At 61.4% G+C, this 19,728-nt stretch overlaps 1 pseudogene; it reads right to left on the bottom strand.

Moving 5' to 3' along the window:
- Nucleotides 1-2,684: 2,684 nt before the first annotated feature.
- On the bottom strand, nt 2,685-19,171 carry LOC119846047 (annotated as a pseudogene).
- Between the last annotated feature and the right edge of the window lie 557 nt (nt 19,172-19,728).

Genomic DNA, 19,728 nt, shown 5'->3' on the forward strand with positions numbered 1-19,728 from the left:
CCTGGCTGGGACACTGCAGGTTGGGGGGGAGGGGTCACAGGCAACCAGAGCAGTGACTCTGCATCACGAAAATCTCCCAGGACCTGGGTAAGGTGGGTTTGGTCCTTGGCACAGCACAGCTCACAGGCCTGAAGCCTCCCTCCCACCACATGAGGTGCGTGACCATGTGTGGCTGGCTGAGTGCCCCCTGGGCACCAAGGGAGCAGGGGATGGTCTGGGAGAGGGCAGGAGGGGCCACAGCCTGCGAGCAGGTTGAGAGGAGAAGTTAGACAACCCCCAACCCTCATGAGTGATGGGTCTGATCCCCCACCACGGTCACCCCTGGTCTGGGCCCTGATCCCCCATACCCCTCCGGGACCTGGGGCAGGTCCTTGACCTGGCACTGGTCTCTGTCTCCAGCTGGTGGGGGATGGGGTTGCTGATGGTGCTAACCCCCATGCCCAGTGACTACAGAGGCAGGACGAGTCTCCGAGCTGAGCCGGGGGAGCAGGGTGCAGGAAGGTTAGGAGAATGGGGCTCTCTCACAGCCCCTCCTTGTCTCCTTTCACCCTCCAACAAAGGGGGGAGGTTGGGGACACTGCCACTGCACCCCTAGCTGTTGGCACAGGCTAGAGGGTGCCAGAGGGGAGGCCTGGCCTGGCTGGTGGGACGAGCCTACACAGCTGCTCACATAATGCAGGTGCCAGCGCAGGAACAGGGCCCCAAGGACTGAGGGCCAGCAGCAGCCGGGGTGGCGGGACCCTGGGGCAGCTCTAGGCACAGGAGGATGGAGGAGGTGGGGGTTGGGGCAAAGGCCAGGTCGTAGAGGGGGAGCAAGGAGGCCTGTGTTCTCTCCCAGATCTGAGCGGGAAGCGGGGGGCTAGTGGTTAGAGCAGAGGCTGGGATGCAGCGGGTTGGGTTCCAGCGCTGATTCTGGGAGGGGAAGGGGCTGGGTGGATATGGTTCCTGTGGGGGCCAGCCTGGGGCTGGGCCCTGGTGCTCGCTCAGTGCCTGCCCCAACCCCACACTTGATGTGGACACTATAGCTGGCTTGGGGGGACTCCTGGGGCTCCCTCCTGGTCCCTCTGGCACACGGACCGGAGGCAGAACAAGGTAGTAGGGGCAGCGGGACACGGGGAACAGTGTAGGTTCTGGGGCACGGCTGGCTGAACCAGCACTGCACCAGCAGGGGGTGCCCACAGGCCAGAGCAGGGCTGCCCCCAGGCCCTGGTCCAACAGTGAAAGGAGCAGCCACTGCCCCCCCCCACTCCCGGGTGCGGGGAGGCAGTGCTGGCCGGGTGACTCGGAGCCAGGACGCCTGGGACCTGCAGCAGGGCCGGAGGGGGAGCTGGGGAGATCCCGCTCCCCGGGCCCTCAGCCACCCTCCCCGTCCTGCCCCCTCCCTTCCCCGCCTGTGACAGCAGCAGAGACCTCGGCCAGCCTTTGGCAAAGCACTTCATTGGCCCAGACACATGCCCAGCCGGGCAGTCGCCAGGGGCAGGGCCAGCAGTGACTGTGTGACAATGGGCGGGGCGGGGGGGGCTCAGAGCTGTGAACACACAAGCTGTCTGCCCCCCGAGGTCACTCCCGGTAAAGGAGATCACTGCCTTTACCTAGGTCACTCCTGCCAGCGCTTGCCCCAGCACAGCCCTGCTGGCGGGCAAGAGGGAGGGGACCTCTAGGGCCTGTGGGATGCAGGGGGTGAGGCTTGGCTCAGGGCTTGATGAGACCCAAGGGGACAGAGCTGGCTGCCTCAGATGGAGCTGGGGCTCCAGGTGCCCAGGGCGTGGCTCTGATACCCAGGGAAAGGCACTGGGGAGGTGTCTGCCACTGGGCAGGGGCATTTGATCCAGGCCCATTGGGGTGGCGAGCCCGTCCTGCGGGGACCTAGATGCAGCCCGGCTCTGCCCTGCTGCTAGGGTGACCAGACAGCAAGTGTGAAAAATCAGGACAAGGGGGGTAATAGGAGCCTATATAAGAAAAAGCTGCAAATATCAGGACTGTCCCTATAAAATTGGGACAATTGGTCACCCTACCTGCTGCTGACCAACCCTGGATGTGCCTCCTACACAGTCCTGGCTCCACCTCCACTTTGGCACTCTGACTGCAACTTCTGCTAGGACCCCTCCCCCCTTTGGGAGCCGAGGTCCCCACTGGGGGACAGGGCCAAGAGGCCAGGGTGCCAGGCTGTGATGGGAGGGGTGCAGGGAGCCAGGGTTGGGCCAGCACCCCAAGGCGGTGAATGGGGATGATATGGGGCAGAAGGGGGGTTCTCTAACTCTTTGCAGAGTGGACAGACACAGCCTGGGGCTCAGTGGCTGGATCACCTCCCCCCCAAAGCCAGATGCTGATACCAACCTCTGCGTGCCCCGCATCACTGGCAGAGGGGTGATAGGAGAGGGAGGGGGAGGTGCTGTGCTTTGGGTCCCAGGCAGGGGAGGTAGGAATGGCTGAAGCTGGTAGATAATGGAGCCTGACTCTCCCCCTATCTCATCGAAGGCAGGGTGGCCATACAGCACAAAGGGTGACAGCCCTAGAGGCTGTGCCAGAGGGAGGGAGCCTGGCCTGCCCCCTGCCCTAACAGACAAGCAGCCCGGGATTCATTCTGTCCCCCACCCCCCCAATAACTGACACCACAGCCAGGAGTAGGGGAGAAGGTGCCTTGTTGAGAAGAGGAGGTGGAGCCAGGGACAGCGAGCTGTGGGGGCAGAGTCTCTAGGGGGAGGGGGCTGCTTCTAGGCCTCCTCAGGGGTCAGCTGGTTGAGGGTTTGGATGTCATCCAGGAAGTGCTTGGGGGTCAGGATGTGACTGGAACCTGGGGGAGAGAGAGGTGGTTGGCAGCGGTGGGCACAGTGAGGCAGGTATGAGGCTGGCATCACCATCACCCCCATCCTTGCAGCTGGACCCTGCTCTAGTGCGGGGGGGAGGGGCTGTCTCCTACCCCCCATGGCCTGGCACCACACCCTTCGTGCCACTGTACCCTGCACAGCCAGGTAAGAATCCACATGCTGACAGTGTTCCTCACCCTTGGGTCTTAGAGGGGTGTGTGCAGGGAGTGAGCAATATCCCTATGGGTGTTACTGGGGGTGTCTGACTGGGCCCCCACACATGGTCCTTGGGCAATGAGCGGCCTGGGGAGCCAGGGACCAGGAGATCAGGTGGCTAGATACAGGCCTGGGGAGCCAGGGACCAGGAGATCAGGTGGCCTTGTGGGGCAAGCACATCTCTGTTCCCAGACCCCCGGGTGCGGGAGGACAGAGGGTAGCATGGGTGCCCTGTAGGTGCTGGACAGGCAGTTCTAGGGTCTCCCCCTCCAAGGAGGTCCCAACTGTCCCTGACCTGGGCATTCCAGCTGCCCTTCCCCCCATGACTCGCCCTACTCACCGATCACCACCTCCCACTTGCCCTTGGTGGCCGGGGTCACTTCGTAGGCGCAGCGCATCTCAGACCTGGACATCCCACCCAGCATGTAGATGATGAGGCATGGGCTCCTCCGGTACTCGGTCGCTGGCTTGTTCTTGTGCCAAAGCCTGAAGCAGGCGCTGGGGGGAGAGAGGGGCAGTGTGGATACCTGGGGCTCGCTGAGGGAATTCCAGATGGAAGGGCAGGGCCTGGAGGAGGATGGGGGGCAGGCCCTGCCCAAGGGAGTGGGACAGGAGTCCCAAAGCAGGCAGAAGGGAGTAGGGGAGGGTGGCACCTGCCCTGGGCTGGGGATGCTGTCTAAAGCTCATCCAGTACCTTTCTTCTATCCTGGGCCCTGGTGTGTTGAGGGACTGCTGGGGTGCAGGGGACATGGTAAGAGGGGTCCAGGGCTCCAGGCTCTTGGGCATCCCCCCCCCTGTAGAGGGCAGGGCCCTGGCCACGCACTCCCAGGCACAGAGGCTCCTACACCCTGGGGTGTGTGTGTCAGGGCTCTGCCCCCCACAGCCCAGCCAGGCTCAGCCTTACCTGACAGCAGCCTGGGAGCTGGTGGTAGAGACCGGGTCCGACACAAAGGGCCACAGATTCTTGTCCAGTTTGTCCTCAAGGATGTCCTGGCGGGGGGAGCAGGGAGGACAGATCAGCAGGGGCCAAGCAGCAGGAACCTCGGACTGTGGGGCGGAGGGACTGGGACGGCTCCTCACTGAATGATTGACAGTCCCTGGGGGGAGCAGCCTGGGGCCCTCTTTCCAGGGTGGGGCATGGGGAGCCAGCAAAGAGCACACTGACTCCTCCAGTGATGCCCCCCATCTCCCCACATCCCCCTCAGCTGCTCAGTGCCCTGCTGTGACCACACCACCCATCCGCCGTTATGGGGAGGGCAGAGACCTCCTGCAGCCAGATCCAGGGCCCCTGCTGCGGGCAGATCCAGGCCCTGCCTCTTGCTCCATGAGGTGTGTCCCGCCCACTTCAATCCCAAATCCTGCTGCTCAGGAGCTGGTGGCGATACTGGTGCTGCTCAAGCTGCTGGACAGGAAGCAGCGCGGCGGGGTGAGTGGGTGCCGGACAGCCCCGACTCCGACATGCTGCCCAGCCACTGGCTGCGGGCCGGTGTCCCCCGGGCTGCCTGAGCTGGATGCCGAGGGCCAGGCGCTGCTGGGGAGTAGAGCCCTGCACGGTTGTATCTGCAGCCAATCCACTATCCGCAGAAATGGGGCACGGATATGCAGTGCTCTACACATGGCTGACCCCAAACCACCCCCTGGGGACCAGCCTGCCAGTTGTGACCCCCACCCCCAAAGCCAGGAAGCAGATGGACCGGTACCTCCATGATGTCCTTGAGCATGGGGGTCCAGAGGAGAGCTGGAAGGTGGACTCCAGCCGTGCCTTCCTCTCCGGTCGAAGCTGCCCGCTCTGGGGGAGGAAGGGAGAGGGGGTGAGAGGCAGCAGGGAGGAGGTGTGGGGTGGGAACGGGGGCAAACAGGGAGAGGCAGAGAAAAGAACAGAATGGATCACTGAGAGAGAGAGGAGGGGAGAGAGACTGATGGGAGAACAGAGCTGCTTCCCCCCATTCACCACATGGCCACCCCATGCAGTGGTCACCAGCTCCAGCTCCCTGGCGATCTGAGGTCCTGACCCCCAGGGTCCTCTGCAGTGGCAGAAGAGGTCACCCCAGAGAGAGAGTAACTCAGGGGTCACCCTCATATGGGGAGGGCATCGCCCCACTGTACAGGGGCAGAGGCCACCTCTGTGCTGGGAGTAGGTCACTGCCATAGGGGGGCACCTCCAGGATGGCCTGGGCTCCCCTTTGTAGCACAGATCTGCTCCCTGGCATGGGTACAGCTACTGGCCCCTGGCCCCAGTCCCTTACCCCAGGTGTGAGAGATGCCCAGGAAATGCATGTTGTCTATGATGTCGCTCTGCTGCTGGATGTTGGCATGTTGGATCAGCTTGGTGAGGTTCTTGTCCACACCTGCACGGGGAGAGACAGGTCAGCACTAGCACCCCTGGGACGCACCCACAGCCCAGGCACATCAGTCCATGGCCCCAGGAGTCCTAGTTCCCCGATCAAATCCTGAGATCCTGCTCTTCCCACCCCTCCCAGAGCTGGGGGTAAACCCAGGAGTCCTGGCTCCCAGCCCCCCTCTAACCCACTAGACCCAACTGCCCTCCCAGAGCTGGGGGTAGAACCCAGGAGTCCTGGCTCCCAGCACCATCCGCTCTAACCCACTGGACCCCACACAGTTAATGATCGAATTTAGGTTCTTGCTGCTCCTCCCTCAACAAGTTCTCTTGGGTGCTGGGGTCAGGGGTCTCTCTAGCTCCCCCTGGCAGTGAAATGGGAGCCCCCGTCCCCCTGATCTGGGCTCCCCCTTCTGCGACCAGTCAGGTGCAGTGTCAGAGCCGAGGCCTGGCTCTTAAAGGCTGTGAGGCCTTGAGCTGGAAGGAGGGCAACGTCCCCCCCCGCCCGCCTCTCCCAAACTATTTACTGCTGCTTAGTGCAGAGGGGGAGGCCTGGCAACTCCACAGCACCCCCTGGCCAGGAAACTGGGCAGCCAGGCAGCCAGATGAGGGCACCCTGGCCTGGGCAATGGGCGCAGGGGCAGTGCCTGAGCAGGGTTACAGGAAGGGCCCCGGAGCAGGGCCCTGCCCCACCGAGCCAGCATGGGGCAGGAACCGATGGGGGAAGAGGGACTGTGCCAAGTGTCGGGGTCAGGGAGGTTCCCCAGGCCCTGGTGAGTTTGGGGAAGGGGCTGAATGCAGCAAGAAGCAGGGAGCTGGTACAGGGATGACACAAGGGGTGGGCAGGGGACTGGTCGCAGGAGGCTCAGAGACAGAACATGGTATCTGAACAGCCTGCAGGAAAAAAGAAAAGGAGTACTTGTGGCACCTTAGAGACTAACAAATTTATTAGAGCATAAGCTTTCGTGAGCTACAGCTCACTTCATCGGATGCATTTGGTGGAAAAAACAGAGGAGAGATTTATATACACACACACAGAGAACATGAAGGAAGGGATCTCCCCCCTCCCTGCAGAGAATGGCCAGGGGGCTGCTCCAGGTGTGTGTCTCTCCATCCCCCCTCCCTGCAGAGAATGGGCTGGGGAGCCGCTCTGGGTGTGTGTCTCCATCCCCCCTCCCTGCAGAGAACGGGCTGGGGGGCTGCTCTGGGTGCGTCTCTCCATCCCCCCTCCCTGCAGAGAATGGGCTGGGGGGAGCGTGGAGGGCGGACACTGCTCGGAAGGCAGCAGCAGGGAGCAAAGGCCGCCAGGTCCGACCCCAGGGGGCAGTGCGGAGCGTGGGCGCGGCGCACTGGCAGGCTCGCAGGCACCGAGAGGTGGGCAGAGGGGAGACAGGGCTGTAGAGCCAGGCTGGACACAGGCCCCGGGAAGCGGCTGGCCGGGAGGCGCCCTGCATGGCAGGCGGGCTTGCCAGTCTGAGCAGTGCCATGCCCCACCAGCCCCACAGGCCTGGGCCCCGCCTCCAGGAGCGCCCCCTGCAGCAGCAGCCCCCCAGTGCTCCCCCTGCAGGCTTGTGGCGTTACCATTCTTCAGGAAGATGTAGAGCAGGATGATGCGGATCTTGTCATAGGCCTGCACGCTGGGGTCCAGCAGGACGGGCACGATGATCTTCATGGGGTCTGTGATCTTCTCCCCGTCCCCATCTGTCCCCATGGCCAGGTCCGGGGGGGGGAGAGGGCTCACACACAAGGCCAAGGTCAGGCCACTCTGCTTCCTCCCGCCACCGCAGCAGGATGGGAGATGTGAGGGCCCCATGACCCACAGCTCGCCTACCCCGTGCCAGGGCCCCCTCTTCCTTGGGGTCAGCTCCCCCTGCGGTGAGCAACGGGCCCCCAGGGAGTAACCCGAACCCCACGTCCCCCTTTTGCACTCCTGGTGCTGCATGGGGGGGCTGGTCCTGGCTCCAGCAAGCCTGCAGGTCTGAGACCCCTCTCTCTGGGCTGAGTCCATGTGCCAGACTCTGTCCCCCAGCTAGGCTCTGCCCACAGACCCACCTGCTCCACGCTGCACAGCTTCTCCAATGTCCCTCTGAAGTGCCGCATGCACTGCTCAGCCAGGTTCAGGTGCGTGGAGTACTGCGGGGAGAGACCGGGGCACGGGGGGAGTTTACCGTATCACTAGCTGGTCCAGAGCACCTGCACCCACCAACCCACAAGGAGGGCCCCTTGGCCAGAGGGGCAGCCCCAATTGGCTGTAGAAGCTGAGCGTATAGGGATTGTTTTGCCCAGTATTGATGTGCAGCCACCGCTGGGGTGGAGTGGGGCAGCTGGAGGGGAGGATCAGGAGGAGGAAGCAGCTTCCAAAACAGCCCACGGCTTCTCTGTTAGTTACCACTAGGTTGGGGGCTTGGAGATCAGCAGGTGTCGGGGTACCTGTGCCAGTGGCCAGGAGCTTTCTGTTGGCACATGGCCCAGTGGCACCAGGAGTGGCTCCAACGGGCTGGTTTGGAAGCTCACCAAGGCCCTCTCCCGAGAGCTGCAGCAGCAAGGCACGGGCTTTACCCAAGGGCTGCCCTTGGTGGGGCTAACGTGGCAGCTCTGGGCACTGACAGGCAGGCTGCTGCCCATGGTGCCACACAGCACCTGGGGGGAAAATGGCTCTGCCCAATGGGACAGGTCAGCAGCTCTCATCAGGCAGTAAAACGGAGTGCCCCAGAGTGCCCTGCCCCCCAGGAGAGTCCCTACTGTCCCTCATCAGCCCCACAGAGCACCCTGCCCCTCCCATCAGCCCTACTGAATGCCCTGCGCCCCGCCCACTAACAGGCCCAGCCCCGTTACCTTGTTCAGCTCTTTGTGGTACTGCGGCATCTTCTCCAGGATCTGGGACAGGTCGTTGATGTTGGCCTGGAGGGAGGCGGTGGTGAGATCCCGGCCGCTCCCAGCGCTTGGAGCCCCCTGCAGGGCAGAGGCCTCGCCTGGGGACAGCTGCAGCAGCCCAGCCACGCGGCTTGGGTTAGACCTGCCCTTCCCAGGCCAGCGGGAACGAGACGGGAGCCCCGCAACCTGAGCGCCCCTCAAGGTGTGAAGCGGCAGCGCGCTGAGGAGATGCCAGCGTTGGCTCCCTGCAGCTCTCCCTGCGCGGTCCCAATCCTGCTGTCTGACCCTGCCCCATGGGCCTCTGCCCTCCCCCACTGTGGGGAGCTCCAGAGCTGTGGCTGGGGGGGGGGGCAGGGGACTCCACATACCTCTTAGCCCTTTACAGGCAAACCCTGGGAGCAATGGGACAGCCCCCCCCCCGCCAACCCCTCCTGGGGCAGCAGGGAAGCCTCCCCTCCCCATCAGTGGCAGTGGGATGGGTCCCCCTGTCCCTCCGGCCTGAACTCCCCAATCGCTACTCCCAGCCCCCGCCGCACCTTGTCCGTGGTCAGCCTCTTGCTCTCATAGAAGGTGCGCAGCAGCTCTGTCACCTTCCTGCAGCAGGGAGAGGGGTCAGAACGGAGCCAGGCACTGCCTTGGTGGTAGGGGGTGCCCTGTCCTATGCTACAGGGGATGGAGCCCCCACCCCACGGGCACCAGGGTTCTCTGCCTCGAGAGCCTCAGACAGGCTGGGGGGCCCCCTCTTCCTAAGTTACCCCAAGGCAGAGTTCAGTGCACCTCTGGGGGCTCCTGGCGCCCTGCTGGGGGGGTCTGGGGGCAGCGGCAGGCCCAGCAGGAGGCAGTGAGGGAGCACTAAAGGGAGCCTGTAAGGTGCATGGGGAGACAATGGGATTCAGGGGAAGACAGTGTCCAAGGGGACCCGAGAAGAGATTGTGGGACAGTGTCTCTGGAAGGGAGCGCTCAGGGGGTCCTTTGGGGAGAGTGAGCGCGAGCGGGGTTGTGTCCAGGGGGTCTAAGCACTAGAGAGGAGTATGTCTGATGTGACAAGCCCCAGCACTGGGTTGGAGGGGGAGTCCTGGCACTGAGCAGGAGGGGGTGTGTTGCGGGGGGCAGGGGGTGTCCCTGCACTGGGGGAGAGGAGTGTATCCCAGGGGTAGTGGAGTTCCAGCACTGGGTGGGAAGGAAAGGGGAGGGGTGTGTCTGAGGAGCCCCAGGGTGGGGAGGGGTGTGTCTGAAGGGGAGGATGGGGGAAGTCCCAGCACTGGAAAGGAGGGGGAGGGGTTTGTCAACAGGGTGGGCTGTCCTGGCACTGGGTGGGAGAGGTGTGTCTGAGGGGGGAGTCCTGGCAGTGGGCGGGGAGGGCTGTGCCAAAGTGGGGGTAGGGGGTCCCAGCACCTGGCAGGGAGGGGAGAGGTGTGCCGAAGGTGGGGGGGTAGCGAGTCTCGGCCCTAGGCAGGGCAGAGGGGTGTGTCCAGGGGTGTCCTGGCATTGGGTGGGGCACGGAGTGATGTGTCCGGGGGGGATGGGTCCCGGCCCTGGGTGGGGCACGGAGGGGCATGTCCGGTGGATGGGCAGGGCATGGAGGGGTGCATCAGGGGGCAGGGCTGAGCGCGCTCACTTGGAGACCTCAGTGAAATGCACGTGGCATAGCTGCACCAGAGTTCGTTGTCTTCGTCCAGCAGCGCCTCTTTCTCCCGCGAGTCGCTGATGCCCGTCGTCTCGTACCTGCAGGGGGGAGGTGGGGTCAGGCTGCGGCACCCCTCACCCGAGTGTGGGGGCTGCGAAGCAGTGCAGGTGCCTGGGTCACATCCCCCCCGTCCGCCTGAGGAGGAGTGTGGGGCACCTCCTGCTGGCAGCCAGGCCCTACTTGTAGGTGTCTTTCTCAATGCTGAGCAGGTGGTAGGCCATGGCCTGGTAGGTGAGCTCGTGCAGCAGTGGGGACACCAGGTCGAAGCTCCGGTCCAGGATCAGCAGCTGAGAACGGGCTTTGTCGGGGCCCTGGGGCAAAGGAGAGAGAAACCCGCCACCTGCTGCTCTGGTGGAGGGTTCCTGGCCTGGCTTACATGGCACAATCCAATGGGCTGTGGTGGCCTGAAACTTCACCACCCACCCTCTCTGGCCCAGCCCCCAACCCCAGGGGGAAGCCAAGAGACACCCCCAAGCTAGCTGGGATGTGCCCTGGGGCCCGCCCTGACCGGCAGGGAGAGCTCCCCACCCAGCTGTGCTGCAACGCCCCCTGCAGGGACAGGCTACCTGCCCCTCGTGCAAATAGCAATGCCCCCCTCCCCCAAGCACGTTCTCTGCTCGTGCCTCTCCACCAACAGGAGCATGCCCCTTACAAGGCATCCCTCCGACTGCCCCCGCCCCATATGCTGCGTGGGGTGGGGGGAACTACACAAGGAGGGCCTGGCTAGTTTATCATTAACAAACACCAGAACCAGAGACTCTTTGATACAAGGTCCAAGAGGGGGATGATGGGATGTTATCCCTATGCCCCACCTTGCATCTGAGCTGGGACCCCATATGAAGCTGTAGCTCCCCAGTCCCAACCTGGGAGGCTCCCCAGCATCCAGTTGGACACAGACCACTCAAATGGTCAGCATCTCAGACCCACATCATGGGGGGGCTGGCCCAGCCCCCGCTCCCTGCCTGATCAGCATGCACTGCCCTCTTTGCACAGCAGGTGGCGATAGGAGACCAGCCCTGCGCTCTCATGGCAGACGGCTCTGAAACCGGCTCTGGCAGCCCCAGTGGAACCCAAGCCCACCTAGGAGCACCTCGGTAAGGGGCTTCATCTGCTCTTCGCTGGGTAGCACAGACAGTCGGAGGTGGGTGGGGTAGGGACGTACAGCCCCCTGATGCTTCCCCAGCTGTCCCACCTCAGTATGTGGCCCGATTTTCAGCCACGCTTGGTAGCAGAACGTCGGACCAGCCACCACCCACCCGCCTGGCAGGTCTCCACAGCCTCTGGGTAAATGGGTTGAGGCTGACGGGGAAGCGCCTCTCTTGGAAGGGTATCTGGCCCCCATCACTGTAGCACTATCATTGCTGCATCCTGCCCCTCCATGCATGTGGTGCTCGGCATGGCTGTCACCCCATTGCAGAGGGGGATGGAGGCCCAGAGAGGCTGGGTGACTCACCCAAGGTCACACAGGGAGTCTGTGGCAGAGCAGGGACATGAACCCAGAGCTGGCGCCATTATTCCTCTCCAGCCCTACCCAGCCTGGGTGGGTTGCTATGCTCAGCCCCGCCCCACCCCCCTGGGACTCTGCTCACACCTTTGCCAGTTCAGCTCTGCTGGAGGGATCCCCGCTTGCAGATGGGGGCCGGCATAACCACCGGATCACCCCACCCTGCCCAGAGCAGAGGGGTGGTTAGTGCACTGGTGGATGCCACAGCACTGCCTGTGCCAGCTACCCCTCAGGGCTGGCAGCTGGGAAACATCAAGGCAAGAGGGACTAATGCAGACAAGGCCCCAGGGTGCCGGGATGGCGGGCTGGGTGGCTTTGGAGACCTGACTGCTAGAGACCATGCTACAAGAGACCCTGGGGTTCTTTCTGCGCCAGCTGGCAAGTTGGGGGCACACTGGACTGGCCAGCCGGGATTGTGCTGCATGGAGCCAGCACTGCATTGAGAGCAGTGGCTTGAGTCAGCACTCCTGGCCCTGCAGTGGGGGTGCTGTCTGGATTCTATTGAAGGGGGCTGGGCAGGCAGGACTCCTGGCTCCTATTCCTGCCTCTGCCACCTACTCCTGGCACGCTGCTCCATGCCTCAGTTTCCCCCATGTAACATGGGGATAGTGCTTTCACCTGTGAAAGGGAGGCTTGGCAAGAGCCTCAGGAATATCCCTGGGGGGACTCACGGGAGTAACAGCAGCAGGGTGTGCACAGAGCAGGATATTTCCCTCCCCAGCGCCGCTATCAGCTTCTGAGAATAGCACAGATCAGACAGGGGCTGCACGCTGGAGCCAGCTGTGCTGCAGCAAGTAGCTCTGGTGGTTAACAAATATGCTGTCAATCCCTTCCCTGTGTAGATGGTTTGGGCAGCCAGGTGTGTGCCAGGCTCCCCTCTGGAGGCAGGCTGTGCTGCCAGCTGTGAGTTACAGAGCGTCTGTGCCATGGCAGCCAGCTATCCCAGAGGGGCCCCCCGCCCGAGACTGGTAGCATTATCCCCATTTTACAGATGTGGAAACTGAAGCACAAATAGGGGCGGTGACTTGCCCAAGGTCACCCAGCTGGGAATAGAACCAGGGTCTCCCGTCCCAGTCCAGGGCTCTATCCACTAGGCAACACTGCCTCAGTGAATGGGAAAGTAGAGAGGAATGGTGCGGTCATGGATCCACAAGGTCGGTGCCAGGGCCCCAGCTGTGGAAGTCTCTGGGAGGAAGCCCTTTGCTGTGCCAGACCCCAACAGGTCTCTCTCTTCCTCCAGGACAGGCCACATGGCCTTCCCACCTCCTGAGACAGAACCGCTGGTCTTCACCATGTGAGCCCTGCGCAACGAGTCCAGCTGAGACAGATCCTGGTAGAGACCCGTCCACTCCGCAGGGCCCGACGCCCCTCAGCCCGGGTGAGAGGGCCACTCACCCAGCGTTGTTAGAACAGTCGGGTTTCTTAGGCACCTGGACCCCAGCCCGGGCAGCCCAGCACACTGAAGGTTAAAGCAAGAAGCCGTTCTGGTCAGCCCAGAGCCTGGCCAAGCTGCAAAGAAACCTGTTTTCAGCTCCGGATCTCTCACTCAGGGCCTGTCTACATGTAAACCACTTCAGCTGCTCCGCTTCAGTGACGCCGCCTTTCCCATACCCCCGAGTGATGCAGTTGCACCGACCCAATTGCCTCGTGTAGACCAGGCCTCGGCCTGACCTTGGTCAGTTGTCAGGCGAGAGCTCCCAGCTTCTCCCACCTATCCCCCAGCTCAAACCTTCCCAACCCTTTGTTCTTGCGCTGGGGGTCCTGCTCCAATTCCCCGCTGGGAGCGTCCAGCCAGGAGCCATTGGAGCCGGCATGGTCTTTCTGACCCCCAGGCTGATCTGGGTTGGATTCTCTTCATTTCACCAAGACTGGGAGGTGACTCCCTCCCCCCCCCCCCCCGCATGACTCTTACCTTCCCCAAGAGTCCTTCCCCTCCACCCCCTGCCAGAGAAGCCATGAAATATATAGGGAAACTGATGCACACATCAGATTCATAAAAGATATTACAAACATTCCCAGTTGGTCACAGGTGCACAGTCTCCCAGCAGCTCAGCAAAGGCTGGAAGCAAGAGCAGAGGCAACAGGAGGGAGAGATCTGGGCAGGCCTTGGATTTTACATCACTTTGCTTCTCCTAGGAGGACAGGAGCTACTGGGTTTCCCGTGTGAAAATCCAGGGCAGGGTGGGTTTGCAGCTCCCCTCTGCTGGGGATGGGACGGGGATGGCAGGAGCTAGGGGAAGCCCACAGGCCAGGGCTGACTTGTGGCTAAAGCTCGGGAGAGCTGGGTTCTATTCCTGCTCTGGCAGACACCCTGCATGCCTCAGTTTCCCATCTGTAACACAGGCCACCCTGCCTCCCCTGGGAGGCTGAATTCATTAGTGAGGTTCTGAAACCATGGTGATGGGTGTAGGAGCACACACAGACAGGAGTGTCCAGGTGTGGAAGAGGCTCTGTGTGCGAAGCTTAGTTCTGTGACCAAACTGCCCTGTTTATAAACAGAGAGATCGTGCTGGGCACACACTTCCGCAGTCAGTGCCTCTGTTTCCCCATCTGTACAGAGAGGATAAGGACACTGGCCTTTGTAGAGCGCTTTGAGATCTGCCCACAGCCAATGTTAGAGAAGGGCTGGGGCCATTGGTCCAGCCACACAGGGAATGCTATTGTTCTGCCAACCCCTCAGGATCTCCAAGGGGGTCTAAACCTCCCCCCACCCCCTGCCAGGATCTCCGAGCAGGTTCTAAATCACTCCTCCTTCCTTCTACTTCTCATGTGCTCCCCCTGCCCCGTGGCTCTGTCCCATGGCGAGGGCGTGGACGACACAGCTCGCTCACCTCTCCCATGCTGGGCTCGTATGCCTTGAGCGCCTTGAGTTTGGCCAGTACAGCGTGTGCCAAGTGGAAGGTTTCAGAGTAGCAGCCGTGTTAGTCTGTATTCGCAAAAAGAAAAGGAGTACTTGTGGCACCTTAGAGACTAACAAATTTATTAGAGCATAAGCTTTCGTGAGCTACAGCTCACTTCATCGGATGCATCCGATGAAGTGAGCTGTAGCTCACGAAAGCTTATGCTCTAATAAATTTGTTAGTCTCTAAGGTGCCACAAGTACTCCTTTTCTTTTTGCCAAGTGGAAGTTATCTTCATGGTCCCTGCAACAAAGACAAACCCTGTGGGTCAGAAACAGCTCCTCACCCAGGGGCACACGCACTTCCTGTAGGAGATAACCAGGTACCCTCGCCCTTTGGGCACACTCACTTCCTGTAGAGGATTGCTGGGTACCTCTCCATGACACACTCACTTCCTATAGGGGATAGCTGGGTACCCCTTCCCCTGGGCAAACTCACTTCCTGTAGCGGATGGCTGGATACTCCTCCAGGGTTTCACACAATGTGGCAATCTGCTTGTTCTTTTCGAAAAAGCGGTAGGGGCTGAACCAGTTGTGGAAGGTCTATGGCCTGTCCAGGGAGTACACCTGGGGGACGGGGGAGAGCAGAGATCAGACCCCAGTGTCAACTGCTTGCAGCCAGGCCAGCTGTGCCCCATACCGCGCCCCTAAGATGCGCTGTTGGACCAGGCCAGCCTGGCAGAGCCATAGCGAGCCCCTAGTGAGGGAGAGATCCCTTTGCCAGTGCCACTCCTGTTGTGGTAGAGGGATAGCAGCCCAGAGATTCATGCACCAGCCTGGGATGAAGATGCTCCAGGTCCTTACTTGGCTGCAGACTCCCGGGTGCCCTCAATGTTGGGGGGTGGGCTTGGCGACACTTCTAGTCTGGCGAAAGCCCCAGCATAGCCATGGGCAAACCCAGCATCAAGGCGCGTCTGCCTCTGTCGCTTATTTCACTGGCCGAACAGAACGAGCCATTGGGACAAACATGCTTGGACACCAATAAACAGTATCAGCCCCTGAAGGGTTTGCTGGCGCAACGGGACGGGTGAGCCAGCAAAGCCTCCTGACGGACACTCAGCTTATACCAGCCAAAGCTTCTCTTGGCACAGCTGGCACCGGTACCCCAGATGAAATCAGATAGAGTGGCGAAAGGACTGCTTTGCCAGCATAATGGCATCTACCCAGGGGCTCTGCCACCACAGCTGCATCAGTTACAGGGAGGATTTTTTCTCTCATGTCCCTGTAACAAACCCATGCCAACAAAGCATTTGTGTGTAGACCAGGCTCATGTCTCTCTGTGCCGCAGTTTCCCCATCAATGCAATGGGGCTGACAACACAGCCCTGCCCCTCAGGGGCACGAGGGTGGAAATCCACTGATGACACGAGGGGACGGGGCAATTGGGTAAAGGACAGGTGTGTGGAGTATCAGGCTGTCTTGCAGGCCTGGTATAAACCATCAGTAAGAGCTGGTAAAGCCAGGGAGGCAGGGCCCTCCTCCCCCTACATCTACCATCCCCACCAGGTGCAAGCCAGCGATTCCACGTCTCACAGGGTGTGAGCAGCCGGCTAGTCCCTGCTGCCCTGTGCTGGCGTCAAACCCGGGGCCCTAGAAGGGAAAGGTTCCCCCGCCGAGCCACATGAAACACTAAGGGTGGGGTATCATACGTCACCATCCGCCCCGCGGCCCTGCTCCTCCAAAGCCCGGTCACCCCTCACCTGGCTCTCGTAGGGCAGGAAGGCCATGTTGATCTCCTTGAGGGTTTTGATGACCTTGGTGATCCGTGATTTCCTCAGCTCGTTGAACAGAGGCTCAGGACAGGCTGCAAGGCAAAGGCAGTGGGTGGGAGTGACAGGCACAAGGCTCAGGACGCCCAGCACAGCGCCAGCCCCCACGGACAGGGCCAGGATGGGCACAGCAGGGGCAGTAGTGCTGCACACCCGTGGGGAACCTGGGCAAGCCAGCAGGGCCACACAGGAGTCAACGATGAGTCCAGACCCCCGAACCAGAGTCAGGCCAAGTTCTTGCCTTCTGCAGCATCAGCAGTGAGGGGGAGCCACAATCTCTCCTACGCAGCCCCTGTCTCACACCCTGCCCTCAGCCCCCCTGCAGGGCTGAGTGACCGGAGTGCACAACTCATGATGATGCACAAGGAGGAACAGGGACTTGGGCTCCCCCTGCCGCTGTAATGGGGAGAAGCAGATGTGACCCTGACACACTGGGTATTTTGGTGGTGTCCCATTCCCCCACCCCAGTTGGGACTGATGGAGCAATGCATGCTGGGAATGGTAGCCAGAGGCCACCTTTCTGGGCACACGCTGCAGGTGTCTGTGAGCTGTACTGGCTGGAGGCAGGCTCATGGGGGAGAAGGCGGGTAAGGGATAGGTGGGGTCGTTCGTTCTGGCCTGCTGAGGCTGCATCCCCCTGCAGGAGGGCAGAGCGTAATCAGGGTGCTGCGCACTGGCCTGCCGGCAGAGAGAGACCCCCCCACACCCAGGCTCCAGTGTGCCGCTGGCCAGGCTCCCAGTTGGAGGATCCCCCGGCCCCCGATACTCACGGTTGGTGAAGAAGACGTGAGCTGCCTTGTAGTTTAAGGTGGGGGTGGCCTGGAAGTCATTGATCAGAGCCTGCACCGACTGCAAAGCGGGGAGACGGGGGTTGTCAGCACGAGCCGAGGCCCCTCCCTGCTGCTCGAATGGCCCAGCCCGTGCCCAGCCCCTGGGGACTCAGGGTCTAGCGTGATGCCATCGGGAGGTGGGCTGGTTTTCACCCCCCTGGCTCTGGGTTCCCTCCCCGCCTGGAGCAGGGCTTGTGCCCAGGACATCCTCAGGGCCCAGCCACGTCTCTTGCTAGTACAGAAGTGTCCATGCCTGGCCACAGATGGGGCCTGACATTGGCCTTGCTGCTGAACTAAGTGGGCTCTGAGCAGTGCCCAGGGAACAGCCGGCTGAGCAGCAATCCCAGGCAGCTGCCATCAGTGCCCGCTCTCTCCCCGGGCGCCATGCTGGGCACCTGCAGCTTCGCCACCCCAGTTAGCCTGACAGGCTGTTCGGAAGCTGTGCGGACTCCTCGACCGGCCATTGTGACAGGTGAAAACCTGGCTGCCCTGTCCCGAGGCCCAGGCCCAGCTCGCAGTCCTCTCCTACAGCTCTCCCTCCGTGGGCAGCCCCTGCGGGTTCTGGGCTTCATCCTGCTCTGCCAGCGCCCCCTGCCCCTGGTCTCCCTCCACTCGCCTCGCTGCTGCAGACGCAGGAGCCTCCTCCCCCACAGCCCCTGCTCCCTGAGCCTCTGCCTCAGCGATTCTCCTTCGCTTTGAGTCTCAGCTGAGGTCGCCTCTCTCCGCCTGCGGCACCTGCCCATCCAACCCCCACAGGACTGCACTGCGGAGAGGTCTGGGGGACAGTCTGTGCCTCACGTGGCAAAGAACACGAAGCCCAGCTCTGGGGAAGCAGCCTCTTGGGGAGCCCCGATTGGACCCATTCCCATCCTGACGTTGTGCTGCGCATCCCCCCGGACAGCGCCACCTCCAGGCAGCACTAGGAGCTGCCCCGGGGTCTCACCTGCTCCCCATCCAGCTGCCCTAGGCCCGAGCTCTTACCTCCTCCACTGGGCTGAGCGGGTAGATGGCCTCCAGGCTGGGGATTGGCTCCCGGCTCTTGTTAATGTCTTCCACAACTAAGAGAGAGCAGACACTGGGCGCGGGTCAGTGTGTCCTAGCCACCCGCCCCAGCCGCTCTCCACCGGGATGGGGGGAGGGGAAGCCAAGGGGCACAGCCATGTTTGCTGGCAGCAGGCCGGGGCGTTCCACAGGCTACAACGCAGTATCCGCTTTGATGTGGGGCCATGGGCTGCGATGCTGCCACAGTATGGAGCAGGGAGGGAACGTCCCTCTGTACTGCGCTGGGGGCACCCTGCTAGAGTGCTGGCTCAGCTCTGTGCCCCTCAACCCCAGGGCTCCTTCACCCTAGAGCAGGGAGCTAGCATTCCCCCTCCCCAGCCAGGACCTTGCCCACAGCATGGGTGGGGAGCAGCGAGGAGTTAATGGGAGTCTGAGAAAAGCGGTGAAGAGGCTCCAGGAGCTGAAAGCACCAGGCTAAGGGAACTAGACCTGGCTGGGAAGGTACTGCACTGGCCTAACCCGCTGCTCCACATCCCCCAGCCCAGTCCATGTCGGGGGCTCAATAACCTGCCTGCCCAATGGTGTATACTGCCCCCATGCTTGGTGCTCTCCTGCTCTTCCTCCCACCCAGGCTGGCTCACTGGGCCAGTGGTCTGATCCGGTGTGTGTGTCGGGGGGGAGATATGGGGCTAGCTGGACAAGCTGGGTCTGATCCAGCGCAGCAGGAAGCCAGACATACCCAAGCCATACACACCCGGGGATTAGTGGTGGGGCTCGGACGGGACGGCTGTGCCCTGAGCCAGGACCCACTGGCTGGTGGAAGGACCCCTCGGGGAAGTGACTTAGAGGCTGCTTTTCAGGATGTCTCCTAGCAGAGCCGCCAGTCAGCGATCGTGGTGGGGTGACAGGCTAGATGGGCCATGGGTCTGATCCCTCTTCCTTTCTGCCAGACTGGATACGAGCGCAGCTGAACTAAGGATCTGGCCCCATGCAGCAAGAGAACAGATCCTGTCCAGGACCTCTTTACTGGAAGGGATCCAGGGACCCTCTACTGTGTGTGGGGGACAACAACGACTTCAAATCCTGAGTCCTGCACATAGAACCCCTCCAAGGCCTGCCCCGCTCAGGGAACTGCCGGCCTGTCTCCTGGGCTCCTTCCATGGCCAAACTAAGCAATTAGATAGTCAGCTCTTCGGGCCAAGCACCATCTTTTTGTTGTGCCCAGCACAACGGTACCCTGATCCATGACTGGCACTCCTGGGTGCTACCATAATACACCTAATAAATAATGTACAGTACCCAGCACAATGGGGTCCTGGCCCATGACTGGTGCTCCTGGGCAATACCGTAATACACCTAATGGATAATGTATTACGCCTTGTAAAATGGGGTCTTGGTCCATGACTGGGGCTCCTGGGTGCAAAAGTTCCCAACAAAGCCAATAGGTACATTTGGGTGCTCAGGATTTTTGAAAATGAGGCCCTGACTAAGCAAAACTCTTAAGCATGCGCTTAACTTTAGCTCTATTTCTTGGCTTAGAGTTAAGCATGTGATTAGAATGTTGAATCAGGGCGTAGGTGCCTTCATATGGATTTAGGAGCTTAAGTTTAGGCACCCAGTTTTGAAAATGTTGGCCATAAATTATTATTCTGTACGCTATCAAAACTGATCAATTGAATAGTAAAGAGGGAAAGGAAGATTATTTTACATGGGGATCTACTTGAAAGGAGCAAATTTTCTTCATTATGATTTCCCCCCAAGCACATTGGGTAGTTCAGCAAACAAACCTGGTCATCAGGAGGG

The sequence above is a fragment of the Dermochelys coriacea genome, chromosome 20, assembly GCF_009764565.3.
Source record: "Dermochelys coriacea isolate rDerCor1 chromosome 20, rDerCor1.pri.v4, whole genome shotgun sequence".
NCBI classification, from domain to species: domain Eukaryota; kingdom Metazoa; phylum Chordata; order Testudines; family Dermochelyidae; genus Dermochelys; species Dermochelys coriacea.